Genomic DNA, 27999 nt, shown 5'->3' with positions numbered 1-27999 from the left:
AGCACCCCTAACTCCAGCACCACAGAGGGAAAGGATGGACTGATCAAATATCCGCAAGATTTTGGTCAATTCCTATAGCCAAGAGGTGGCCCAGCCTTCCTTAAAAAGGCTGTTACAATAGCAGTCCAGCAGATGGCTCACTTCTGTCATGAATAAAACTGGCCTATGAACCATGCATTCTGCGGGACCTGTACAGGAGCAGACGAGGCGTATTACATTCCCCGCCCCTTTATAAAGCAGCTTTCACACCCCTCAAGGCTCATTATCAAAATTAAAAACTCAAACAGCCTCACAAAGCAGAGGAAATAAATAGTATGAGGGGGAAAAAACTCCACAATCCTTTTTTTTTTTTTTTTTAAGAGCAGGGGTAGGGTTAGAAGGACAGAGAGTAATGCCCAGTATCAGCGTCTTAAAAGGAAAGTGCAAGGAACCCTGCAGTGGTCAAATATGGGATAGTCCAGCCATAGGGAAAGTGGCTTCCTAATCCCTTTCAGTCAGTGGTTCAGTTATACCTTGGAGCATGATGGTTTATGTCTCTTTAAAAAATGGTTTAATCCTGTCCAATTAGCTATAGATCTTCTCCTGATCTATGTCAAGGATCGGCAACCTTTGGCACGTGGCCCATCGGGGAAATCCGCTGGTGGGACGGATTGGTTTGTTTACCTGTGGCATTTGGCCAATCGCAGCTCCCACTGGCTGTGGTTCGCCGTTCCAGGCCAATGGGGGCTGTGGGAAGTGGCGGCCAGCACATCCCTCGGCCCATACTGCTTCCCACAGCCCCCATTAGCCTGGAACAGCGAACCGCGGCCAGTGGGAGCTGCGATCAGCCAAACCTGCAGATGCTGCAGGTAAACAAACCGTCCCGGCCCACCAGCGGATTTCCCTGACGGGCCGTGTGCCAAAGGTTGCCGGTCCCAGATCTACGTTCATAGAATCATAGAAATATAGGACTGAAAGGGACCTCAAGAGGTCATCTAGTCCATCCCCCTGCATTGAGGCAGGACCAAGTAAAGGTAACCTATCCCTGACAGGTGTTTGTCTAACCTGTTCTTAAAAGCCTCCAGTGACGGGGATTCTACAATCTCCCTCGGAAGCCTGTTTCAGTGCTTTGCTATCCTTGTAGTTAGAAAGTATTTTTCCTAATATCTAACCTAAATCTCTCTTGCTGCACATTAAGCCGATTATTTCTTGTCCTACCTTCAGTGGACATGGAGAACAATGGACCACTGTTCTCTTTATTACAGGCCTTAACATATCTGAAGACTATTATCAGGTCAGTCTTCTTTTCTCAAGACTAAACATGCCTAGTTTTTTTGAACTCTCTCCAATTTGTCCACATATTTCTTAATGTGTGATGCCCAGAACGGGACACAGTGCTCCAGCTGAGGCCTCACCATCGCCAATTAGAGCAGGACAATTACCTCCCCGGTCTGACACGCCACCCTCCTGTTAGTACACTCAGAATGATATTAGCTTTTTGACAACTGCATCCCATTGTTGATTCAGATTCAATCCACAATCACTATTGTGATCCTCTATAACCTCCAGATCTTTTTCTGCAGTACTACCACCTAGATAATTATTCCCCATTTTGTTGTTGTGCATTTGATTTTTCCTTCCTCTGTAAGACTTTGCACTTGTCTGTATTGAATTTATTCAATTCTCCAGTTTGTCAAGGTCATTTTGGTTTCTAATCTTGTCCTCCAAAGCACTGGCAGCCCCTCCCAACTTGCAGCCATCTGTAGATTTTATAGGCATGCGCTCCACTCCAGTATCCAAGTCATCAGTGAAAATACTGAATAGTACAGGACCCAGGACTGACCTCTGCCGGACCCCACTAGATATGTTCCCCCCAGTTTGACAGTGAGCCATTGATAACTACTCCTTGAGTATATATCTAAACCTACTAAACTCTTGGGCTCAGGGCTAGCTTGGGGGGGAGGGATAGCTCAGTGGTCTGAGCGTTGGCCTACTAAACCCAGGCTTGTGAGTTCAATCCTTGAGAGGGGCCACTTAGGGATCTGGGGAAAATTTGGTATTTGGTCCTGCTAGTAAAGGCAGGGGCCTGGACTCAACTCAACTCAATGACCCTTCAGGGTCCCTCCAATTCTATGAGATAAGTATATCTCCACATTTTTGTGTGTGTCAGGTTGTCTCCCCTGTGTCTGTCAGCAAAACAATTCTAACACAGCATAAGGGCTTGTCTATATGGGAAATCGGACTGGAACAGCTACAGCAGAGGAAACTATTCTGCTATAGCTATACTGGAATAACTTCCCGTGTGGACACTCTGTACCAGAATAAAAATGACTTTAAATGAGTAATTATTCCAGAATAAAGTCATTTTTATTCCATGTTATGGGGAGTTATTCCAGCATGAGCAAGCGAGGAATAGTTTATTCCATTCTAGATATGCCAGTCAGTTTCCTCATGTAGACCAGCCTTCGTCCCGTAGTAGCAGATATTTTCCTGAATGATAAAACTTTACTTGGGGATTAGGCAGATCTGCACTGGTACTTTGAAACATGGCACCTATTAAAAAGAAATTAGAGTCCAGTTCATCAGTGGTGTAACTGCATAGACATCAGCGGACTATAGTTCCTTTGTTTTGGGGCGGGGTCACTTTGGCAAATGGATGGGAAGAGGAGGGGTGGAGAGGCCAAGGCAAGTAAGTCCTTTCCGTCCCATGTGTCATGACAATATCCGTATTGGGAACAGACGGGGGAAAGCAGTGAGGAGTGTGTTGTACATATGAATTGGTGATATTCATGGAAGTGGGCTCATCAGTGCATGCAAAGCCTCTGTAATGGAAATGACACTGCAGCTTCCTGATAAGGGTGAGTCAGAGAGTAATCTACCCACAGCAGGGCTTACACTGGTTATTTTGCTGCGTTAGTGAATGGAATTGTGTACCAGGAAGGCTGAAGCAGAGGACGCGTCTTCTTGGGTTGGTCTACCCATGTGGGACTAAAGGATGCACTTATCCCTTGAGACAGGCGGGATGTTTGCAACTACTGCCCTCCCTGGGGGGGCACTGCCTAGGGAGGGCAGCTTTAACCTCCAGCTGTGGCCCCGCTAAGTTCTCCAGTAGCACGTAAAACCAGCATGTTCTCCAGGCACCCCTTCACACTCCTGCCCCAGCCCATGCTGCCCACGTCAGGACTACTTCCCCTAGGTATGCCATTAACCTAGAGGTTAAGTCAAGCCAGCCAGAGCCAAGTGCTCTGCCACCCTTACCCCATTCAGAGCCCTGGCACCCTTTATTTCCAGGCCTTCAGACACATGTCCACACCAGACAGTTGTCTTCAAGATCACTTGAATTAAGATTCATAAGGGAGGTTTTTGTGAAACGCTGTATTGAATCCTCTACTAAACTCAATGGTAAAGTCCCTTCTCACCACCGGAGTGGTGGAACGGGGCCTTAAATCTGTGCTAAAGAGGCTGATGAGGATTCTTCCAGTGTATCTGGTTTTATGGCAGCCTACCATACCCCTTCTCCAGGACACGGGGTGTGTCAGGGTGGAGAGGGGGGCACGGTGGGTCCAGGTGGGGCATGGCCAGAATGCTCCAGCTGGCACCAGAACAGAGCTGTGACAGCTCAGCATTGGGGAAGGTGTAAAGGTGACGTAAAGTCACCGTACCCTCTCCCCTTCATGGCTACACTGACTGTAACTGATTACCGCGTCCAACAGCTGCCACATTTCCTGCATCCGGTAAGGGCCCGAGCCGGCACATGCTCACTGCGGAGGCCAGGGCTTTCCACCATGCGTTTCATGGGATGTGCCATGCTTCGTAATAAGCACTTGCAGGGTTGGGGCCTTGGTGTATAATGCTGTGAATAAATCAATGCAGGAGAGCTGGTCAAAAATTGACACTTTTTTTCCAAACACCTCATTGTTTAAAAAAAATGAACATTTCTACAAGAAATTTTTTTGCTGGGGAGCCATTTTGGGGGGAGAAAATTGTTTTTGGCAGTGTTGCAATGACTTTTTTGTTGTCCTTGTTTGTTATGTATACACCTCAGCTGCTTATTGCTTAATATATTAATAATATTAATGTTTTCTCCTAGACTTGCTGGTCACCCCTGATGCCCAAACACTTCAGCTGAGAGTCCAATCAAAATGTCACTCAGCCATTATGGTGATGGGGGTTAGACAAGGTTTATTCCCAGCTCCCGTGAAACTAAGAGGCCTTGTGCCAGGGTTACTCCTGGAAACCATTACTCTCTTCTTCTCCTGCAGTTTCATTTTTTAACCTTCTCCGGGAGCTCCTAGGTGTGTCTTACTGTGAGTATGTTTTATCCCCCAGTGACCTTCAGTGGGGCTGGCTATAGAACAGCTGCCATCCCGTCTGTGTGCAGAAAGGCTGTCTCTGAGCAGGGGCGACTCTATGTATTTTGCTGCCCCAAGCACGGCAGTCAGGCGGCTTTTGGTGGTGCGCCTGCGGGAGGTCCGCTGGTAAGGCGAATTCCGCGGCACACCTGCGGGAGGTCCCATGGTCCTGCGCCTTCAGCGTACCCGCCGCCGAATTGCTGCCGAAACTGCGGGACCGGCAGACCTCCCGGAGGCATGCGGCCAAAGGCAGCCTGACTGCCGCTCTCATGGCAACTGGCAGGCCGCCTGGAGCGCTGGTGCCTGGAGCCGCCCCTGTCTCTGAGGCATTATGTTCCTGCCTTTTGCCTTGCCCTGTGTTGGTGGGTAGGAGGAGAGAAGCAGTCTTTGAAGTAAACTCAGAGATGTAACTCATACGTGTTACCTGCACACACACAGGTGTGAAGGCTTGTCATGAGAGCATGTCGCTGAGCAGTTCTCACATTGTATGTCCTGCTGTCCGCTCTGAATCCTTTTGCATTTCTAGTCAGTGCCTTCTCCCCGTAGCCCTTCGCTTTGTGGCTGACTGCTGGAAAGGTCCCAATGCCACATTACAATGCACCTTTAGTCCTGTTAGCATGTGCATGGTTTGGAGCAGAAAAACCCCATTATTGGCTGGGACAATATGGGAATGCGTTAGCTGTGCACTGGGATAATGAGTACTTTATCTCTCCGTATTGCCTCAGGAGAGAGAAGGGTTTATTAATACACATTCCCCTTTGTCAGCAAGCACTCAAGCATCTGAATGTGGCCAATACCCACCCCTGCGTTCCCAGGACCATCGCTTTCTCATGGTGGCTCTCAGAGCACTTTGCCTTCAGCCACAACAGCAGGAATGTGAAGGTTTCCTTCTAGGTCATCTACTGATGCGCATGGAGTTGCCTGCTGCAAGATGTGGTAAAGAACAGCATTCCTAGCACCTCGCTCCTCTTCCCTTCCATAAGCTCTTCCAAAATGGGCTGTATTTCTGGCCTCACGCAACTGACTTTCCTCCCAAGCCCAGATGCCCCACAGCACGCTGTCGTTAGAGATGCAAAGAGCAGCACAGCACAGCTCCTTCCCCAATCAGCCCAAAGGGCAAGTTCTTAATTCACCTGACAGAAATGAAGTCCCTGAGGATCCTGGGTTGACCTCACTCATCTCTGCTCTTACAGTCCTTACGTCAGACCAGAGCTGTGCAGAGACTCAGGAAAGATGCAAAGCCTCCCAACGAGAGCAGCATGGCAAACAGAACCAGCTTCTACACTTATAATGGATGCCATTTTCATGGAGAGGCAACTGCACTTTCTCTGAACTTTGAAGATGGCTGCCAGACATGTAGGCCCTGACGACACTCCAGGTACAATCATATCAGGGAATTTACTTCTAATATGGCTGCCCCCAACTAGGTTACAAACTTTGCTCCACTTTGCAGAATAGTTTCTGGCCTCCCTGACGCATACATTGCTGCCCCACCTTGGTCTGTTCAAAATGCTGCCGCTAAACCCATCTTCCTGGCCCATCACTCTGACCATGCCACCCCCTTCCAATCCCTTCATTGGCTCCCCACTTTCCACCATGTGACATTCAAGCTTCTCAGACCTGCTTTCTGGGGCCTTCCCAGCTCTGCCCTCCCCACATATCAGTTCTTGTCTCAGCATATTGCGTCTCCTGCTCCTTCCATCCAGCAATGATGCCAGCCTGGAACACCTGCTTCTGTGCTTCTCTCTTTGCCTTCCTGCTCCCTGTCTCCTTATGCAGAGAACCCTCCTTGAACCAGTCCTTTAACCCATTGCCCTCTCCCGCTTCCTATCTCTCCTCACATTCCCTACCCCACCCCTGGTAGGGTAGTTGAGTAGCTAATCCCTTTCTCCACAGAGGAATCTACCTCAGCAAAACAGAACATCACCAAAGAACCCCAACCCTCTCAAAGCAGAGCTCCTTACTTCACACCTGCCTTTCCTCAGTCATTCTCCCTACCAATAACCAACCATCCCACCTCTCTTCTGCCTCACTCACGGTTTTGCTTTCATTCTTTCCCTTGATTTCTCTTTCCCAAAATGTCATGTCACACAATGGCATATCCACCAGATCACATACACATTTTTCAAATTACGAACGAATCCTTGAAGCCAAATGTTGTCTTTGATGTCCGGGGCCTTTTTTTTTTTTTTCATTCTCCCACGTTGTTTTGCAAACAGACATTAACTGACTGAGTGTGCTTGACATGGGCACTGCAACATTGTTTTTTCTGTAAGCTGATGTTTAACTGAAAGCAAAATTATACACACCTAGTAAATATACCACATATGTGGTGCTTGTATCCAGGCTTCTTTAGTTGTAAGTAATGTCCCATCTCAAACACATGCTGCTAAAACCTTTCTACCACACCACTTATGCTCTCTGTAGTCTACATACACATTCTCTTACATCTGATTCACTGTTTTCACACTGATTGCAGGTTCAGTTGCTTTAGTAAACCCTATAGCTGATATGATGTGACACTGCAGTTCTGCATTTAAATGAGGTTTCTTTCAGTCACATGAGCAAACACTCAATACAAAGGACAATGTTATACATCCGTGGAAACTTGAGAAGAGGCCATTCCAATGGGATTAATTTTGGACTAATGTACTATGAACAAGGATGGCAGAAGTGGGTCCATAATGATTTGGCCGGGACATCAGAGTAGATGCCCTCTACTCTTATAAAATTTGCTGTAAGGCCTTTAGTTTTCACAAGTGCATGAAACCTTAGTCTTACATCTCATTCAAAATATGGTTCTTATTGTGTTTCACAGTTATGTCACTATCCTTAACCTTAGGGCCACAATTCTCATCTTGAAGTCCTGTCATCTCTTGTGTTTCTTGCTATACGAAGATGCTTTCAGTCAAAATGACCTTTAGTTTACATAAATAGAAAGACAAACTGAAGACCATATGCAAATATATGAACCCCTGGCAAGGACACAGTGTGCACCTTGTCTGACAATCTGCACCGAACTCTGAAAACAAAATGGCTGCAGAACTCTGCACAAGGTGAATGTATGTAATGATGTTCCAGCCCAGCAAATTATGGCTTTTTTTAAAAGAGTAAGAATCTGGAATTACAGCCACTTTGCTGCTTGTATACAGTCCGACGGCCGGATCATACAAGTGAGATGCCGCTCTGGCCTGGAAGAGCTGGACAACTTGCCGTTAGATTTTGCATGCAGCAACCTAAAGATACGAAGCCAGATCCTCAATTGCTGTAAACCAGCCTAGCTCCATTGAAATCAGGGCAGCTAGACTGATTTATATACCAGCTGATGATGTGGCCCAGGATATGAGAGGACACAGGTGAGTTTGTAATGCACTAAAGCCAGATCCTTCAAAGCTGGCATCCTGCTGAAGAAAGGCTGTTAAATCAGTGATACGACTTCCAGCAAATGCCGCTGCGCAATGCATTGTCTAGCTGAGTCAGTAAGTTGAAGACCTAAACAGAAACCCCAGGATTGAACTGTATCCGTGGCACTAAAATAGCAGCCTGTTCTCAAATGTGCATTGATGTATTACTTGATGCAGTAGCTCAGCACCACACAAGTTAGCTCTTGCAACTGGGAAAAAAATCATTTAATTATAGAACTGCATTGTCACATAATACCAGCTATCGCATGTAGTGACGCTACCGAACCTGAATTCAATATGAACAGGCAACCATTTAATCAGATCTAAGAAAATGGCATAGGATATGTTTCTATGCAGGTCAGAAACCTTTTATTTATATTACTAGTGCCTAACTCAGTTGTGCGTTGTTTTTAGAGCCTATGATGGAGATAGCCATGTGATAACTTGCAATTACCTTGTACCTTTGGCTGTCTCACCTGCACTCTGCCCATTACTGCATCTCTAGCAGGAGTCCTGCTAACATATCAAACCACTGAGCAGCTTCGGTCACCAATACTTTTTTAAATCAAGCTGTCATAAAAATGGCTCCTCCTTTTCTCCAAAGTAGAATTTTCTGCTTAAAATTATGCAGAGGACAAGGATGGGGCAATATTTAACCCTGCAGCAGTGACAAATTTCTGGTCCAATATCCCACAACTTTTCAAACACTGGGTTAAATTGTTTATAATGCTGATCTGCATATGTAGGGTAAAAACTTGGATATCATGGAGAGAGATGCCTTAGAAAAACCATTGATCAGATGATACAGGATGAAATAATTTATTAGGGAAAAAAGACATGCTTAGAACGCAGCTATGATTTTTATTGAATGGGATTTGGGAATAGCTGGAGATATGAATGCAGGTTTAAAATAGAAGAACTCTATAGGATGTAGGTAGCCAAATAAAGAAAAACCTGTCTAAAGAGCAGGCAGTATGTTGTAAAATGCTTATCATACATCAGTTTTGTAGAAAATGTGCTGTTTTGAAAACAATGGGGTTTATAGAAATATTTGGTTTTCATTCAGATTTATAAGTGAAAATGGGTGTATGATATTTTGATTTCAGCACTGGATTTAGCAACTTGATTTCTAAAACACAAGTGATTTGTGAATCAGGGAGGGTATTGGCAAATCCTACAATTTATTAATGGAAACCAGCCAATCACCACTAGGGTGAAAAGATTATGCTTTACAGATGTTTACATTCCACTTGGCAGTTTCCTTTTCATTTCTGTACATCGAAATGACTACAGCTGCTCAAAAATTTTCCAACTGAAGAGTGAGGAGCTGTCATTTTAAGACACACCCCATTTTCTAGGAACATCGGAATTGCCAGGCTGGATCGGACCTGAGGTCCGTCTAATCCAGTATCCAGTCTCTCACAGTGGTCAGAAGGAGATGTTCCAGAGCAAAGTGTAAGAACCCCACAGCAAGCAGATACAGGATAATTGGCCACCCACATTAGGTCTCATCCTGACCTCTCATAATCAGAGATTGGCTTAAGCCTTAACTTTAATATCCCTCCCACTTTTTTGGTAGCATTAACTATTATAACTCTGAATATTTTTTGTTATCTATATAAATACCCGGTTCCTTTTTTAAACTTGTAAATTCTTTGTCTCGACAACTTCCTGTGGCCATGAGTTCCACCACCTGATTAAATGGTGTGTGAAAAGGTGTTTTCTTTGATCAGTTTTGAATTCCTCGCCTTTTAATTGAATGGAATGTCCCTTCGTCTTGTGTTATGAGATGGGGGAACAGATGCTCCCAATCTACCTTCTCTAAACCATTTGATATTTGAATATAATACATGATTTATATAATTTCCTTTGTTCTATTTTCCTAGCTTTTCTTTCAGGTAAATGTCATGCTGCCTTTTAGAGAACAAAAACCTGAGGTGGCTTCTTTTTGCTGGAAAAAAACCTCGTACATTCTAAGTTCAGGAAGTGATTAGAACAGAACGATTAGAATAACCAATCAGAGCAGAGAAGCATTGCATATCACAGTATAGTTATTGAGAAATAACTGTCCAGTGATTACGCAACTATCTGCATTCAGATTGACTAATAGTTGGCGGTCAAGTAAATCACTGGGTTTTGCATACTGTATAGTTACTGAGTGGTAACTGTCCAGTGATTATGCAAATCAGAGACCTGCAATCGGAATGCAAGGAATTGCAAAACTGGGGCAAATCTTTACAGTTATGCATCAGTACTATACCGTATCTCTGAACTCCAGTGGTTTGAGATTAAACCATTTAATTATAAATACCTAAAAAGAGAGAAACTTCAAGTTACCATTCTTAAATCACTTTCAGTTCCCCTAAAGATCTTATATATGTATGAACTTTATACAGAGACATTTTGATACAGGAAGGATTTCATTTTGTGTTGCTAACCACATGGCTCCAAAGGTAGGGGTAACTAGCAACACATTGAACTATTAGGTTTGTCAGAAGAGAACCTGTGATAAACTGTTGCTTAAATGCATACAGCTGTGAAACAAGCAGATGAGGGAATAGATATTTATGTGAACAATTTGTATTTGAATACAATAGTGTTGGAGTATATAGGAAGGACATCACTGAATGTAATACTCAAGTTTAATGCACCACTTGACCTATTCAATTATGATTGATGAAGCTAGAACAACAGTTGCTGGAGAGAAAAGCTCCCTTTTCTGTTACAAAGCTAACAAATGCTTCAAAAGAAAGTTCAAGTGCTAGAAAGAGAGAAACCCCAGTCCTTTGAAGTTATGCAAAGTTAAAGTTTAATTAATTGATTATAAAGCAAATCAGACTGATGAAGACAAGTGCTATGCTAAGTGGTAGTATTCATATTATTTTATGTTGTTCTGTTATGGGCTTATGTTTGCTGCTCAGGTCTAGAGGGGATTCATCTATCAGCCTTCTGCTTTTTGTAATACATGACTTTGGATGCTACATAGTACATGAACTATGACTGAGGGCGGGTTGGGAAAAACACCTGCTCAAAATGGCATATAAGGGTAGATATTTATGCTATTGTACATCTATTGTAAAAGCATATGCACTGCTTCTGCCGAGAGTGCCAGGAACAACCATGCAACCATTCCACTAGCTGGCCGCAGGATAAGTGCACAGCTGAAACCTTGGCAAGTACCTTAACTTTCTGCACTAGCTCATAGATGTTCTCTCTTCTATGCTCAGAAGCTGAAGTGTCAGCCCAGAGTTTTAACTCATGCCCAGCACTGCAAAGAATTTGTAAAAAGCCAAGCTTATTACAAATATTAAATTTAAGCCCCAGTTCAGCAAGGCACAAAAGCACATGCTTGCTGATTAAGTGCTTTGCTGAATTGGGACCTTACTCATTGCACTAATGTGATGGTCCCTGCAGGAGAAGGGATGGGGAATAGCAATAAAAGATGATGATCTTTCTCCATTAGCAGAGCTTGTTTTCATCCCCAGAGGAAATCCCGGTGATAATTAATATATCTTGCCATGGTTGTGGACCTAATAGGTCTTTTTTTATCCTAAGCTATTTATGCTCACATATAGTGGCCCTGAAGCAGTCCAAGGAATGTGTGAGACCCTAAGTCAGGAATAACACATACCTCATAGAATATCAAGGTTGGAAGGGACCTCAGGAGGTCATCTAGTCCAACCACCCCCTGCTCAAAGCAGGATCAATCCCCAGATAAATTTTTACCCCAGTTCCCTAAATGGCCCCTCTCAAGGATTGAGCTCACAACCTTGAGTTTAGCAGGCCAATGCACAAACCACTGAGCTATCCCTCCCACTTATCAGTAGCAACACCCTGGAATGAGGGATACAGGGAGAGAGAACAACATCTGTCACAGGAAGAATGTTATAAACAAAATGCTAGAGCAGAAACTTGCCCAGCCCTTTCTAATCCTGATTTCCTTTCCTTAGTTTCAACTGAACTAAGAGTGTCCAGATAGGCTTTTGCAGCTGGGTTAAATAAACTGGTTTAAAACCACACCTCACATTAAACCAGCTTGGTGAGTTTGCAAACCCATGATCTCTGCTTTTTAATCGCCCTAGGTGTTAAAAAGAATCAGATGTTTCTAGCTAACTCGTTAGGGGATTGTGAGCATTAACGAGGGATCGATTATGCCTTTAGGCACAGCCCTAAGGTAGGATCAGTTGGTGTATAGGTGCACCACCCTAGGGGGAGTACTGGCAGGTATTGTGTATGCAGATGACCCCCAGAGCTCTCTTGATGCAGTGGAATGGGTGAGTATAATTTGTGGGTACCACATTTTGAGTGGCTCTGCCTGTTCCTCACCCGCTTGATACCTGGAGGTGGGGAGTATCTAGCACCCATCCCCTGTGCTTCCCACCCCAACTTGAGTTCAGGTCTGAGAAGCCTTAACACAGGAGGAAGTTGGATCCATACTTCCCTATGTAGCTGTGTTAGGGGCTAGTTATGATCAAGCCTAATATTATTGTCACTTGAACATACACTGACAGGCATGTGATGGTCGGTTATTGTGTGGAAAAACAGCATGCATTTCTTCTCAGTGCCTACCTGCTAAGGGCTATTACCACATATATCTTAAATGTCCACGGGTAGGTGAACTTTGGAGTGAAATGTAGGTTTTATTTTTAAAAAAATCAACACAACCAAAGGAAATGTTTGCAAAAAATTCTTATAAGAAACAATTCCTGAAAAAACTAATAAATATTCTCGGATTGGTTTGCAACACAGACATTGCAGCATTGCACCAGTGCATGAAAACCACAGCCAGAAAGTGGCTGGAAACAAAAGTGGAACTGGACAGTTTATTTTCATTGTTGAAGTTTGTGTGGATTGCAAAATAAAGGATTTTAGAAATTCCTGCTGTTTGAAGACACCGAAGTGGGGTTAGTAACCTGATGGAAACGTGGCTCCGAACCTGAGAGCATCCCTTTCAAAAGAAACCAGACATGAACTAGATGGATTTTTGACGTCCACAATTGTGTTGACTTCAATAGAGCTAGGCCAGCTGAAGAGCTATTCCGTTAAGACAGTAGTAACGTATGCATGTAGGCCAGGGGGTGGGCAAACTTTTTGGCCTGAGGGCAGCATTGGGGTTGCAAAACTATGGAGGGCCGGGTAGGGAAGGCTGTGCCTTCCCAAACTGCCTGGCCCCCACCCCCATCTACCCCCTCCCACTTCCTGTCCCCTGACTGCCCCCCTCAGAACCCCCAGCCCATCCAACCCCTCCTGCTCCTTGTCCCCTGACCACCCCTTCCCAGGACTCCCACCCCCATCCAACCCCCCTGCTCCCAGTCCCCTGACTGCCCTGATCCCTATCTACACCCCTGCCAGGCCCCCCAGGACCCCCTGCCTATCCAACCCTTCCCCGTCTCCTGGCCCCTATCCACACCCCTGCCCCCTGACAGGCCTCCTGGGACTCCCACGCTTATCCAACCCCCCCAGCAACCCCCCCTCCCCAGAACCTCCACCCCATCCAACTGCTCCCTGCCCCTTAACCAACTCCCCTTGCTCCCTGTCCCCTGACTGCCATCCAGGACCCTCCGCCCTTTATCCAACCCCGCTGCTCCCCACCCCCTTACCATGCCGCTCAGAACAGCATGTCTGGCAGCCGTGCCACCCGGCCGGAGCCAGCCATGCTGCCGCTCTGCTCGGAAGGAGCGCTCCGCTTCACCGCCCAGAGCGCTGCCCGTGCGGTGGTGTGGCTGCGGGATGGGAGGGCAGTAGGGGAGGGGCCAGGGGCTAGCCTCCCTGGCCAGGAGCTCAAGGGCTAGGCAGAATGGTCCTGTGGGCTGGATGTGGGCCGCGGGCTGTAGTTTGCCTACCTCTGATGTAGGCCCTGATCCTGCACCATAGACATCAATGAGAGTTTTGCTGTTGATTTCAATGGGAGCAGGATGAAGCCCACTGTCCCACTGAATTCAGTGGACTAGACTGTGACCGGTAAGCACCTACTCACAGGAGCAGTCCCTTTGAACTTAATGGGACTACCATGCTTGTGCTCACCTATTGACAGTCTGCTTGCTTTGGGTCAGATTTGGTCACCTTTCCCTTCACCGAGCAGCATCGTATTTGAGAGCAGGCTGATGAAAATCAACAGGACTGCTTCCAGAGAAGGCGCCACTGAACAGGAGCGAGGGGGGCAGAATGGGCGAGTGGCAGGAGTCAGCACTGTGAATCAGGCCCTGTCCTCATCCCTATTGTGAGAGCACCGCGAAGACGCACCGCATGAACAGCAGACATCTCCTGGGCGTCTGAGCGTGGCCATTGGGTCTGTCCAGGAATGAAGAGCAGAGGCATGTGGCACTGGGGCGGTGGGTGTAGGATGGACAGACGGCTCCAGCAAACAGGCTAGAGCTGAAATGCTACCAAAAATATCCCTGCCAAGGGCTTTTTATTTAAACACTGAGCTCAGGGAGGGTGGGAAAGAGGAGGCCACCTGTTCTCAACGCCAAAATGGGCATTTATTTCCCAAAGCCACTAGGGATGTGTCCCCCACTCTCTGGCCCCCTTGTCATCTTCCCACAAGGGGAAAGGGGTGCTGGGTCTTCAATGTCCCTCAAGGGGCTCGGGTTCCAGCTGCTGCCAGGCTGATCTTCCCCTCCGCTGCTCCCTCTCCCCTTGCAGACAGTTATTTCAGATGCAGCCGTAAAGAGACCAAAATACTTGGCAAAGTTAGGCTATAATTGGCCCAGGAGCTGTCAGCCTCTTGCTTTTTTCCCTCTCTCCTGGGCTGCTTTAATAGTCTCTGAAACTCAATCCCCAGAGCCTCCTCCTCCACCCCTTCCCTTAAACCAGCCCCACCCTCTCCTCCACTCCCCCAGTGCCCCCTCCTAAACCTGCCCCTAGCCCCCTCCTCCTGCTGCTCCCTTTCCCTTAAACCAGCCCCACCCTCTCCTCCACTCCCCCTTTGCCCCCTCCTAAACCTGCCCCTAGCTCCCTCCTGCTGCTACTCCCCCTCCCCTAAATCTACCCCAACCCCCTCCTCCTGCTGCTCCCCTTCCCTTAAACCAGCCCCACCCTCTCCTCCACTCCTCCTCCTGCTCCCCCTTTGCCCCTCCTAAACCCGCTCCAACCCCCTCCTCCTGCTGCTCCCCCTCCCCTAAACCTGCCCTAGCCCCTTCTTCCTCCCCAAACCTGCCACTAGCCCCCTCCTCCTGCTTCTTCTCCTCCCCTAAACCTGCCCAACCCCCTTCTCCCATTCCCCCTCCCCCAACCCTGCCCCAACCCCCTCCTCCCACTCTGCCCTTGCTCCCCTCCCCTAAACCTGCCCAACCCTGTCCCAGCCCCCTCCTCCTGCTGCCCCCCTTCCCTAAACCTGCCCCTAACCCCTTCTCCTCTCAGCCATCTGACCCTAACCCCCTCCTCCCAGGTCTCACTCCTCATCTTCCTCCCCCTCCCTATCTCCCTTTTGCCCCCTGCTTTACATCAGCCCCAACCCCCTTCTCCCTCTCCCCCTTTTAACCCCAAACCAGCCCATCACCCTTTTCTGTCAGCCTCCTTCTGCTCTGCAGCTCCACTCCTCTGTCTCCACACCCTGTCCCCTCCTCTTTCTCCCCTCAGCAAACCCCCTTATAAACCCTCTCCCCTCCTCCCTCATGTATACCCTCAAATCAGCCCCTCACCCCTTCTCTCAGCCCTTCCCTCCCCAAACCAGACCCTAGTCACCTTCCTCTCTGATCCCTCCCTCCCTCCACCCCATCCTCCTTAAACCACTCTCTGGCCCCCTCTCCTCCTAAAGCTTCATCCCCACCCCTCCTATCCAAGATCGCTCCCTCCCTTATCCCTCTCCCTTCCTTTCACCACACCCCCTACCCCTCTTCCCTCCCTCAACCCCTCCCACACACCCCCCTTTCCCAGATCCCAGTTCATTACACTTTGCAGCTCTCTCCCTCAGAGACTAGTCTAACCCCGAGCATTGTCCCTACTCAGGGCTGCTTCTCTTGTAGTTAAATCATCTCTCCCTGGAGTTGGACTCCTTCAATCCCTTCTAGCTGTGTTTACTTGTCTTTTTTCTCTGTGTGTCTGTGTCATTTTTCTCCATTTCCCTGTCGGTTGCTGGGATGTAGGATATAGAGAGTGGGGTTTTTCCTCCCCTCCAGTACCCTGCTGAGTTTTGGTGTATTTTTTTTCTTCTTCTTCCAATCTGGGGGAACAAGTGCCAGTCTCCACTTTGGCTGACAACTCTGCAAAGTACTTTTCAGCCGAGTGTTGAATGTGGCTCGGGAATTGGGCGACAGCTGGCAGCTTTTCTGGTGCTTTTTTGCTACAGGTAAGAGGAATTTTTGTAATCCTAACAGCCATGCACTATAAATATCTGAAGACAACCCTGGTTTATTAGTTTGGATCCATTTTTTTTTTCTTTGCGCACTGTGGGTGAAACTAGTGCAGAAGTTTTTGTAGACATGTAGCAACAGGATCTGGAGTTAATGATACAAGAAAAACCAAGAGGAATTGGATTAAATTGTACATAACCCACGTTTTTTATTTTAGTCTGCAAAATTTTAACTGTGCCTGCACGCTGTGCTGATGTTTCTGTCAACTTATTACAATACTGAACTTGTGAGAGCCAGGTGCTATGTAACTGCTAGATTCCTGGCTGATTGTAACGAGATAGATGCAGAGACTTAGAAACTGGTAATGTCACCGTTAAGGAAAGTCAAAGGTTTAAAGCCGATCTGAGCTTTTTGGATGTCACAGGAGTGTTCCTTTATAACCATCATTTTTCAGGTTGATTCTGCAGGTCACACTCAGATCAGTATTTTGATTTATGTAGCCTTTTCCTGTACTTACACTTTCTACCAAACCAAACTTATTTAGTTCTGGGTAACCTTTTCTCCACCTCATATTTATTATAAAGCCACTTTGACCCAATTTCTCACTGTAGAATTTGTTTTCCTCTAAACATAGAGCTCTTGCCTAATTCAGCAGTTCTTTTTACTTTTTCTTTATAGCATTTTATATATCTGATGCTCTTAGAGTGGTCATTGACTCTTTGACAGCTGACACTCTGCATCCCTTAGTGTACTTAATGCAGGGTGTGTGCATGTGCTTCCAACCTTAAAATAACACATTCCATCTGCTCTCCATGGACATTGAGGGGCAGCTTTTGAGAAGCAAGCACCTGCAAAATCTGTGCAGGCAACTGTACGCTTAATTTTCATCCATGATCACTGCACTTGCATGTGCACTGCTTCAGTTTGGTATGGCAAATGATCAGCTATGCAACTGATTAGCCATTTTTGAGTGTAAATACCAGGTTTGATCCTGTAGTCATGATAACCGCATGTGTGACTTGTACATGGAAGCACACACATCATGCACATGGGTGCACCCTCCCCCCACAAACCCATAAATCTGGCCTTGAAGATTCTATGACAACTTATTTTTTGGAAGAGCAGGAGTTTTTCCTCAGTATGGTTTGCCAAGATTTCAGCTCCTGTCGTCGTCATTCATGGTTTTCCAGTTTCCTGTTGCCTTATACATATGTGGAGGGTGCAGTTTAGTGGTGCTGTGTGTGCCTGGTTTGCAGAGTGCTTTGGGATCTTTGGGGTAAAGTGTGTCGTCATTCATGACAATATTTGCTATTGTACACATAATTAATAGAATTGACAATTTGTTACTAGTTAAAAACTGGACTCCAGCAGGAGTGGCGGAACATCCCCTACCCCGCCTTTCCCCCTGAGGCCCTGCCCCCCATTCACTCCTCTTTTCTCCTGCCCCCGTTGCTCACTGCTTTTCGCCTCTCCTCTCCCCTGCTCCATCTGCCCGGATCAGGAGTGACTCACCTGGAGAGCTGGGGCTGGAAGCTGGAGCTGCCCAGGTCAGGTAGGAAGCAGCCCTGGCTGAGTAGAGGCTGGCGCGGGGGATGACCCAGCGCCTTCCCCACCCACCGTAACCAGAAGTAGATCTGAGTGGACACTATCGGGTCCCCTTTTCCACTAGACTTTCCAGTTGAAAACCGGGCCCCTGGCCATCCTAATCGTTACAAAATGTACAGAGTATTATTACAGAGTAACGGTTGGGAGTCAGTATTGCAGACTCATGGGACTACTTGCATGCGTAAGTAGAGCTCAGCATGAGTAAAGGCAATTAGAAAGACTTTTACTACCGTGATGCTGATGAACGGGGATATTTTACTCTCAGAATATCTACCAAAATGCTGCAGTTCTCATGGGGCTCGACTGTTCCAGTAGATATGGCTCCTGCTATGGGGCAGTGTGGAGTTTCTCTCCTGGGATTCCGCCCAGTGGAAACCAAGGCACAGAGACGTTCAGAGCCACATCTTGAGCTCCGTTACAGCAGCCCAAGCCTGGCGAGTCTCCATTGACTTACCTAAGAATACAAGAACGGTCCCACTGGGTCAGGCCAATGGTCCGTCTAGCCCAGGATCCTGTTCCCGACAGTGGCCGGCGCCAGGTGCCCTGTGTAACCAGACTTCAGTGGAATTGCTCTGGATTTAACTGAGGCCAGAATCTGGTACTTGCCTAAAGTCACTCAGCAGATCGATGGGCAGAGTCAGGATTGGAAGTCAGGCCTTCTGACTTCAGTCCCCAAGCTCTAACCAGTAGACACTGTTGCCTCAATTGATCATTTTGGGGCCAAGTCTTGTTCACTTGACAATGGAGGTAATCTCCTTGATTTGAGTGAGACCACTCGCATGAGTGAGACGAGGAAGCTTTGGCGGGGGCCAGTTCTTCCACCCTTTACTCATATGGCACAACCCATGGCGTAAAGTACTACTCAGAGTTAGGCCTGGGGGCTGGCTGTAGGCTCTTCCTGGAGGAATAAAAATCTTTTGGGTGGGTTTCCTGAGCTCTGAGACGTGTGTCTGTGAGAGAGAATCTGTATATGCATACGCTGAATCCTTGCCTGCCTCCCATTGCTGACTTTTCAAATATTTTAGGGCAAACATTTCTCTTACATGCCAGAGCTAGCTCTTGATGGAGACTACGCTATTTCCAAAGAGATTCCTTTGCCTCCAATGCACATTAGAACTCTCATTAAAATATGTTTCTTGCAAAATGCTTTGTAATTATGTCTGCTTCAAAGAAAACGTCCATTTGTCATTGTATGGCTTTTTCTCTTGAGACCTATTTTTTTTAATCATCGTTAAATGCTTGCAGTTTTCGCTCTTTACATCACCCTTAAACTTTTCCCCCCTTCCCATCATTGGTGGCAGAGCCTTCCAGAAAACCCCACCTATTAGGCTCACGGTGCCCTGTTACTTAGCTCCACTTGGAAACCTGTTGCTGTTTGTCTCTGTACTATGACACATCAACTATCTGAAGCAGGGTAAAATCCCCCAACCTCTCTTAATTACACTGAAAAGTCCCTTCATGGTCCATAATTATTCCGTGTTCCCTATTACTTTTGAACAGTCACGGGTCCTTGTACCTTCCCACCTTCCATGTGTGGAACACCCACTGAAGTTAAGACAGCAGTGTTTCCCAGTAAAGGTTGTACTGTAATACATTCCTTCCAGCCCAGACCTGGTGGCACATCCTGCAGTCTTTACTCAGGCCAAGCTGCGACTAGGCATAGGATGAATAGGACTGTATCATTTAGTCCTTGCTATATAGCAATGTGGTAAGGGAACCAAAATGTGCAGAAATCACTGGATTATAGCTGAGGGCTTGTGAAAAGGTGTTTGAAATTCCTATGGCACATTTGGCAGTAGCAGGGGAGTGGTACTGGAGCAAGGACACCAGTAGTGATCTCATAATAATCCTGAAACAGGCTCCCTCTCGGCTTTAACTTGCTCTCTCCTTTACTACACAGAGGCTGCATTTGATGCATCTTTAATGGGCCCATTCCCACTCCCACTGAAATTAATGGGGGAGTTTGAAATTTACTTCAGTGGAAATAGCATCTTGCATCACACTCCAAAAGTTTGCATATGCAAACCTGATCAAGATGTCTATGTCCCAGCTCACTTAGCTGAGCCATGATATTTTCCATTTGGAATGGCTTATGCAAATGTTCCCCCCCCCCCCCCATTTTTGCTTTGGGTAGGTTTTCAGCCCTTAAGGTTCCCTTCGAGCTTTGGGTTTGAACAAACCCCCAAACTCGGAGCACATCTTGGCCAGCGCCACCAAGTCTTGCCTGGTTTTGGGTCAAAACCAGCATGTTTTGTATCTTTTCTCCCCCGAAGTTGTAAGTTTGGACCAGGTCTCTTTAAAACTGGCCCAGGTTTCAGGTTGGTAACGTAACAAAAAAACCCCAGACAAATATCAGCCACTTCCAGGTTTCATTGCAAAAGCTCCACGAGGTAGGTAGGTATGTATTTATTTGGAATTCAGTCATTAATAATCGCGAATGATAACTTGTATCAAGGGGCATCAGCAGCCAATTGCAGGTGGCTGTAACTTTACATGCTATCAGTTGAGGGATGATCTGTGCCTGAGTACTGGAATTGAAGGAAGGACTGGAAATCAGGAGACCTTGACTCTAAACCTAGCTCTGCCACAGAGGTGCTGCTACCCTTGGGCAAGTCACTTATCCTCTGTGTATACTCTCCGATTCTCCATCTGCAAATAATAGAATTTACCTACCTTACTGGACCTGATTTTCAGGAAGTACTGAAGATCTTCCCTCTGAAATCTTGACTCCCTCTTGCTGTGGATCTTGAATCAGCTGCTGGCTGGGAAAGCTCTGGCAATGTGGCTTTATTGGAGTTGCTCTACCAGGGGGAGCAGGGCTCCAGAGACCCACAGCTGGTGTGGACACACAGGGAATCTTTGGGAAGGCCCTGAGCCCATGCAGACTAGGGGATCTGCAGGATTTGGGCCACCATTCCTCCCTTTTGTCCCAAATGCTCTGTAATGGAAGAGAATACAATGGGAACTCCATGACAGTAGCCAAGCAGGGCTTCCTCCGCCTTCCACGGGTATTACTAATGTGGGGGAACGCAACGGCCAGTATTCATGTTTTTACTCCATTTATGAAGGAAATTGGACAGATAGCATAGCCTAGTGATGAGAAAAGGGCTTCTCAACCTTTTCTATGCCACACATCCTTTTTTCCATATCAGGTCCCCATCCCTTCTAGTTGGGGTCTAGCTGGGAAACCCCCTTCCCAGGTAGCCATATGAGAAGGGTAGGGTGGCCATGACCAGGGTGTCATGACCCCTCCCTTTCCCCCCCCCCCCATTGAGACTGCTTGAGTTAGAGCATGGGTCTGGGAGCGAGGTCCTGCTGAGTTCTCGTTACACTTCTGCTACTGATTTAGGTCCTGACTCAGCTGTGATTTAAGAATGAGCTTAAGTCCCGTCAAAGATAGCAAAGCACTTAAGCATGTGCACTGAATTGGAGCGGTTTGCTGAATCAGGGCCTTAATGTATGGCTGTGGGAAAGGCACTTAATTTCTTTGCTTGTTTCCTACTCAGTAACATGGGGATTATAATATTTACTTTCCAACTTCCCAGGGTGCTATGAGGACTAGCTAGCTAATGTTTGCAGAGCACTCTAAAAACGTTGAGCTATCCAAGTGCTATTTATTATTACCTTGGCTGGCGAGGGAGCAGTATCGTAGACCAGAGCTGTAATTTGGAGTGGAATAAAAAGTAACTCCTCACAGTAATAAGCAACTATGGCCAGACAGGTTACACAACAGATACTGAACTTCCTGGCAGAATCGGGAAAGGTAACTTAATAATAAATAAATAAATAATGGAGATATCCCATCTCCTAGAACTGGAAGGGACCTTGACAGGTCATCAAGTCTAGCCCCCTGCCTTCACTAGCAGGACCAAATACTTATTTTGCCCCAGGTCCCCAAGTGGCCCCCTCAAGGATTGAACTCACAACCTTGGGTTTAGCAGGCCAATGCTCAAACCACTGGGCTATCCCTCCCCCCTACAGTAGTGTGTGTAGCAAAACAATGTTTCCTTGTGTTTCTAGAAACAACGTGAGAACTATAGAACTGATCCTTTGCCCACTGAAGTAAATGGGAGTTTTGCCGTTAATTTTAATGGGTGCAGAAATAGACCCTTGATGAACACCAGGATTGCCATCACCGGGTCTTTGCCTCTCTGTATATAATGGCCAAGACCCGATGCCTTGGAAGAATGAGTGTCTGCACTCCACCAATGCCCCTATCCATTTGTGCTACACTATCTCTGATGCAGGGAGGAGAATTACTGCCTGATCCTGGCCCATCAGTTAGTTTAAAATTGCTTCTGAAATACTTCTTAAATGGTTCTACGGTGGTGGTTTCCAATCTCTTCCATCCTAGAACTCCCCTTTCACCCAACCAGGAGCTAGTTAGAACCCCTGCCATTTACCAATATAGGAAGGGCAGGCTGGTCCTCACCCCTGATATCTGTTCTGAGTCCCAGTTTGAGAACCCATGTTCTATAGCAACAGCAACCCAGCCCCTTCCTGAGAATCCTATTTAAAGCTCAGGATGGGCTGAGTTGGACAATGCTGGCCGTAAACAATACAAACCACCGGGGTGGGTCAATTATAATTACACAAGCCGTCTATGCCCTGAAATGGGGTTAGGAATGAATGTCTTTGGCAAGTGAGAGACCTAACACTTTGAGAGCACTTTCAGGCCGGGTTACACTGTTGCATGGATTTCCCCAACACAATCATGTTTGCTTTGCTAGTGCTATTATCTCCAAGTTAATCTACTATGTTGGAAAACAATGTTTGCATCTACCAGGTTATCCCAATCTGTTTACTCTGGCATCGATGTGGTTCATTACAAATCTATCCTTGGCTCGCTCTAGTGTTGAGGGATTCCCTGAGTTTGGTTTAAGTGCCTGAATTGGATTGTCGTAACGCACTGAATGTTCGCTCTTAATGAGTTTAGTATGAGGTGTCAAAACAGCAATATTATTCTGTAATAATGCCAGTCTAGGAACTTTTAGCTCTATTGACATTTAGCACATTTTTTGGACTCATGCTTTTTTTTAATCTCTCTTCAGCCAAAACTTTATTGTTCTCTTTTTATTGTTCTTTACTCAGGTGCAATTTTTGCAGTTGCTACTTGCTTAAGCCTGTCAAATTACAGAGCTGCTGATAGGATCTAAGGTATTTCCTTCCAAAACAGTAAGGTTTACATTGATTGAGATAAAAAGAAAGCAGTTAGCATGTCAGTGGAAATTCCCTTCTCCACAGAGGGAAGTTTATCCCCGGAGATGCCTTAGAAATTCCTGTTGCTTCTCAGTTCTGACTAAAGCTGCTATTTAACCCCTGTATTGCAGAAAAGCGTTTATAATTATGAATGTTGCAATTGTATCAAGTGATGAAGCCATGCAGTGTGTGTCCTGACTGTCACCCTTGGCACGAGAAACAAAAAAAATCCACCCCACCTCTCATCTCAAAGTGCTTTATGTAGCCAGGAATCACATCACTCATTTCTGAGTGGTGTGCAGCATCTGTTTAAAACCTCACAGCCACAAGACTCAATAGTTCTGGGCAGCAAATGAAACAGAATCTCTCTTAATCAAATGAAACAGCAAGGGAAGCGTATGAATAGGCACAATTTTCAATCCACGTTACAGCTTGACAGTGGCGTTGACACTTGTGCCCTAGGAAAATATACCATGAGATCTTTGATGAGCCCCATAGATCAAGATAGCGTCTTCGGCCGCATACTACCTCCTAACTGCAGATTAGGGCATTGTTTCAGTCACAATTCAGAGAGAAGAGGGCCATGTAGGAATGATCAGTGATGCTTCCTGAAGCACCTGGAGATTCTCTGGTAGTGCCCCATCCTAGCACTGACCAAGCTCAACTCTGCTCAACTTGTAATAGGGTTACCATACGTCCGGATTTTCCCGGACATGTCCGGCTTTTGGGGGCTCAAATCCCCGTCCGGGGGGAAATCCCCAAAAGCCGGGCATGTCTGGGAAAATCGGGAGGCTCGGCCGGGGCCTCTTTGTCCGGGGCCGGGGGCATGGTGCAGGGGGCCGGGCTGGGCGCGGGGCCGGGAGCCGGGGGGCGCGGTGCTGGTCCGGGCCCGCGGAGCCGGGTCGGGGAGCCGGTCCGGGCCTGCGGAGCCAGGAGCCGGGCCGGGGTCGGGGTGTGCGCCGGGCCCGCGGGGCTGGGAGCCGGGGGGTGCGCCGGGCCGGGAGCCCGGGTCGGGGAGCCGGGGGGTGCGCCGGGGTCGGGGAGCCGGGGTCGGGGAGCCGGGGTCGGGGAGCCGGGGCGTGCGCCGGGGTCGGGGAGCCGGGGCCGGGAGCCAGGGAGTGCGCCGGGGTCCGGAAGCCGGGGAGTGCGCCGGGGTCCGGGAGCCGGGGTCGGGGAGCCGGGGTCCGGGAGCCGGGGTCGGGGAGCCGGGGGGTGCGCCGGGCCGGGAGCCGGGGTCGGGGAGCCGGGGGGTGCGCCGGGCCCGCGGGGCTGGGAGCCGGGGGGTGGTCGGTCGGGGCCGGCACCCCAGGGCCCGAGCCGACCCAGGCTGGAGCCGTGGGGGGACCAGCCTGGGCCGCGCCTCCTCCCCCCCCCCCCCTTACCTGCTTCAGGCTTCCCGCGAATTAAATGTTCGCGGGAAGCAGGGGAGGGGGCGGAGACTTTGGGAGGGGGCGGAGTTGGGGCGGGGCATGGGCGGGGCTGGGGGCGGGGCCGGGCCCCCGGGGAGTGTCCTCCATTTGGAGGCACAAAATATGGTAACCCTAACTTGTAAGATCCGAAGGACCTAGGGTGACCAGATAGCAAGTGTGAAAAATTGGGACAGAGAGTGAGGGGTAATAGGTGCCTATATAAAACAAAGCCCCGAATATTGGTACTGTCCCTATAAAATCGAGACATCTGGTCACCCTAGCAGGACCACAACCTGGGATGGTATGGATGCAAAAAAGGGCCTTCGTGACTGACTCTGCCAGAGATACTGCCAGGCATGTTATAGTCCAGGGATCGGCAACCTTTGGCACGTGGCTCGCCAGGGTAAGCACCCTGGCGGGCCGGGCCGGTTTGTTTACCTGCCGTGTCCGCAGGTTTGGCCGATCGCGGCTCCCACTGGCCATGGTTTGCCATCCCAGGGGCTGCGGGAAGTGGCAGCCAGCACATCCCTTGGCCCGAGCCACTTCCCACAGCCCCCATTGGCCTGGAGAAAGAAAAAGATATCCCCTTTAACAGATGGATTGAGGACATTTGTTTGAGCCTCATAACTCACCTAGTATGGTACTTGAGTTGTTTCAGACTAATTTCCTGCCCCCCCTCCGCCCCCTCTGATACACACATCTTGCTGTTTAATTGTAGTGCCACCTGTGGTGTAATTCTGAGAGCTCTTGGTTTTTATGTTTTCTGCGGGCTCTTCTTAATTACACGGTAAGTACTTTTCTATGATTGATTCTTAAAATTAAAACAGCTTCACCACTGGGCCTTTATATTTTTTCTGCGTTTCCCTCCCTTGGGTTCCTTATGGAGTCTGTTGCTTTACTTTGTCACTTCAGTTATTTGCATTTTTCAAAGTTCTTTTTCCTTCGATATCTTTTCAGTTGATTGTGTTGTCTGTCTTTTTCTACTTTCTGCCGTCTCCCTCACTCCTCCTTGACAGTAGGTTCCTCTGGTGGTTTGTTTTCCCCCCCCCCTCCTTTATTATGTGTGTTGCGATAGCATCGAAAGGCCTGCGCCCCATTGCCTTGGGTGCTGTACAACTATAAACCAAAGAGGCCCTGCCCCAAAGAGCTTGCAGTCTAAGCATCAGACTAGAGACACCGGTGAGTAAAACAGTCGGATGGGGGAAGCACAAGGTAACAATGAGTCGATTCCAATCAGCATGATAAGCCGTGTTCACAGTTTATCAGCTGTCTAACCGTTTCGCTTCCATCCCTAGCTTTTGCTCTCAGTTGCTCAGTGCCCATCCAGAGGCCACCTTTTAGGTAATAATAATCGAGTAGGCTGCCCCCCGCTAGCACAGGAGTCCATAGGAAGAACTCAGAGTCTTTCTGGGCTTTCAGGAGACTGTCTTCTCTAGGGGAGGAGTTTGGTGTGGATTCCCAGTTTTGCAGGTCTGGAGGATCCACAGGGAAGGGCACCAAAGATATGCATAGGCAGGAGCCATCTTGCATTGATAGATGCTGGTCCCTCTCCATAGCTGTGCTAGCCTCTCCTCTTCTCTGGCAACATGGCTCCATTAGGACCCATGTTGTCTTTGGTCAAGTCCCTTTGAAGCTGCTGAGGGCGTCTCCACAGGAGTTAATGGTGCTGCAGGAAGTAGCATTAACACTCTCTCTCTCTCAAAAATGAGTGCTGAGTAGAGGACCGTATCATGGAGAGCAGGTGGTCCTTCATCTACCTCGTCTTGCTTTGGCCCACCCTTTAAGACCTGTGGAAGGAAAATGTCATGGAGCACCAGCAGTGGGGTTTAACATGGCTAGTGGGAGTTCTGCTTTATTGTATTGCACTAGCAGCTACAGGCCTGGGCCCCATTGTGTGTGTGTGTACTGTCCTGTTGCCACAGCATTAGAAACAAAAAAAACCAGGTGGATGACTGGGCCAGTCATAGTGACTTTTATGTACACAGAACCTTTCATCCCAAAAGGACACAAAGTGCTTTTCAAACTTTGAAATGAACTACGGAATTTACTCCACTCACGGCTGAAACACAGTCACTCTGTGGTGGAACACAGCAGCTGTTTAACAGCACGCAGCAACTCTACACAAGAAGCTAGGGGGGAAAGTGAAGAAGAATCTTGTATCCACTGAAACTGCCTGTCAACTTGGGTAGGCAGGATGGTCCAAATTCATCCAAGGTGTAAACCTGCCCACTGAAGTCAAGAATGTTTCACTAGGAATGAAATTGGCCCAGTGAAATCACAGTTGGAATTTGGCTGGCGCTTTTAGTGGAAAAACAAATGAATCTGAATGTCCATTTCCATTGATGCCCTATTTGAGATGAAATAATGTTTAATTGTGACTTTTTTTTCCTCCCCTAAAATTGCTCTGTAGAACATGGATTTGCTGCTGTCAGTCATGAGTTGTGTGTTTTTTTTTTTTTTTTTTTTTTTAAAAAGGTCTTTGATTCTTTGAACTCTTTTTAAATTTAAATAGACGTATAATGAGTATTCTTTGCTTGTGCCAGGTTGTTAGGAATCCCCCCTTTTCATAGGTATGGCCTTCTTCCCTCGTTAACCGGCTCTCGTTGTTTAACCACCTTGGGGCTGAGCAGTTGATAAACCGTGTTAATCCATTCACTGTTCTTCTGCATGCTGTAGTATTGGATGCTAGGTGGGGGACTTTTCATCCTTTCCATTCTTATGTAGAGAATTTAAGGAGGAAAAAGTCTAATCTCTTTTGAATGCCTTATGTATGTGTACACATGGACTTTGTGAAATACTCTCCATTAGATTGTAAACTCTTCAGAGACGGGGATCATGTCTGTCACGGTGAGAGAGGAAGCTTGGCTGACTGGGACTCGGGAGGCCTGGGTTTAATTCCTGGTTTTACCACAGACTCTCAAAGTGACCTCAAGCAAGTCACCTAATCTCTCTGTGCCTCATTTCCCCATCTGTACAATGGGAGTGTCCTAGAATGGGCTGTCCCTTTAAGGGTAGGCTGGATACCACCCCTTCCTGATGCACATTGTGGCCCTTTAAGGACCTGATCCTAATTCAGTGCAGAACAGGGGAATGCTGGGAGATGTAGTTTCCTGAAGGGTCTCGAATATGTAATCAGAGGTCTACAAGAGGCCAGCTGTGTGCTCATTCACGGGAAGAAGCTGAAAGGAGCAGGGTGGGTGTGGTAGTTGTTTCATGGGACTGATGAGACCTGGAATGTGGCTTTCTCTCAGACAAGTCCAGGGAAGCCCCTTGGCCTAACACAGCTGTAAGACAGACCAGAGTTGAAACAAGATCTGGAATCATAACATTCAAAAATCAGTGGGAGAACACTTCAACCTCTCTAACCACTCAGTGACAGACTTGAAGGTGACAATTTTGCAACAAAAAACTTCAAAAACAGACTCCAAAGAGAGACTGCTGAACTTGAATTAATATGCAAATTAATACAATTAACTTAGGTTTGAACAGAGACTGGGAATGGTTGGGTCATTACACTAATTGAAGCTATTGCCCCATGTTAAAATATCCTCGCACCTTCTATGGGTCATCTCGATTATCACTTCAAAGGTTTTTTTCTCTCTCTCCCGCTGATGATAGCTCCTCTCAATTGATTGGCCTCTTACAGTTGGTATGGCTACTCCCGCCTTTTCATGTTCTCTGTATGTATAAATATCTTCTTTCTGTGTGTTCCATTCTGTGCATCTGATGAAGTGGGTTTTAGCCCACGAAAGCTTAT

The 27999-nt window shown here is 47.4% G+C and overlaps 1 protein-coding gene across 3 annotated transcripts in view; it reads left to right on the top strand.

The window, feature by feature from the left end:
• The first annotated feature begins 11897 nt into the window (after window positions 1-11897).
• COL22A1 (collagen type XXII alpha 1 chain) overlaps window positions 11898-27999 on the top strand; it is a 311922-nt gene continuing 295820 nt past the window's right edge. For 2 of the 3 annotated variants that reach the window (XM_024102639.3, XM_024102638.3), the window contains exon 1: window positions 15496-16025. The gene's annotated coding sequence lies outside the window, so the exon portion shown is untranslated. Of the gene's footprint in view, window positions 12010-15495; window positions 16026-27999 lie in introns of those variants that run through there. The other variant, XM_065586243.1, reaches the window with a different exon arrangement.

Source organism: Chrysemys picta, chromosome 2 (genome assembly GCF_011386835.1).
Source record: "Chrysemys picta bellii isolate R12L10 chromosome 2, ASM1138683v2, whole genome shotgun sequence".
Lineage (NCBI taxonomy): Eukaryota > Metazoa > Chordata > Testudines > Emydidae > Chrysemys > Chrysemys picta.
The sequence above is the reverse complement of the archived record's forward strand: the minus strand, read 5'-3'. Positions and strand labels throughout refer to the sequence as shown.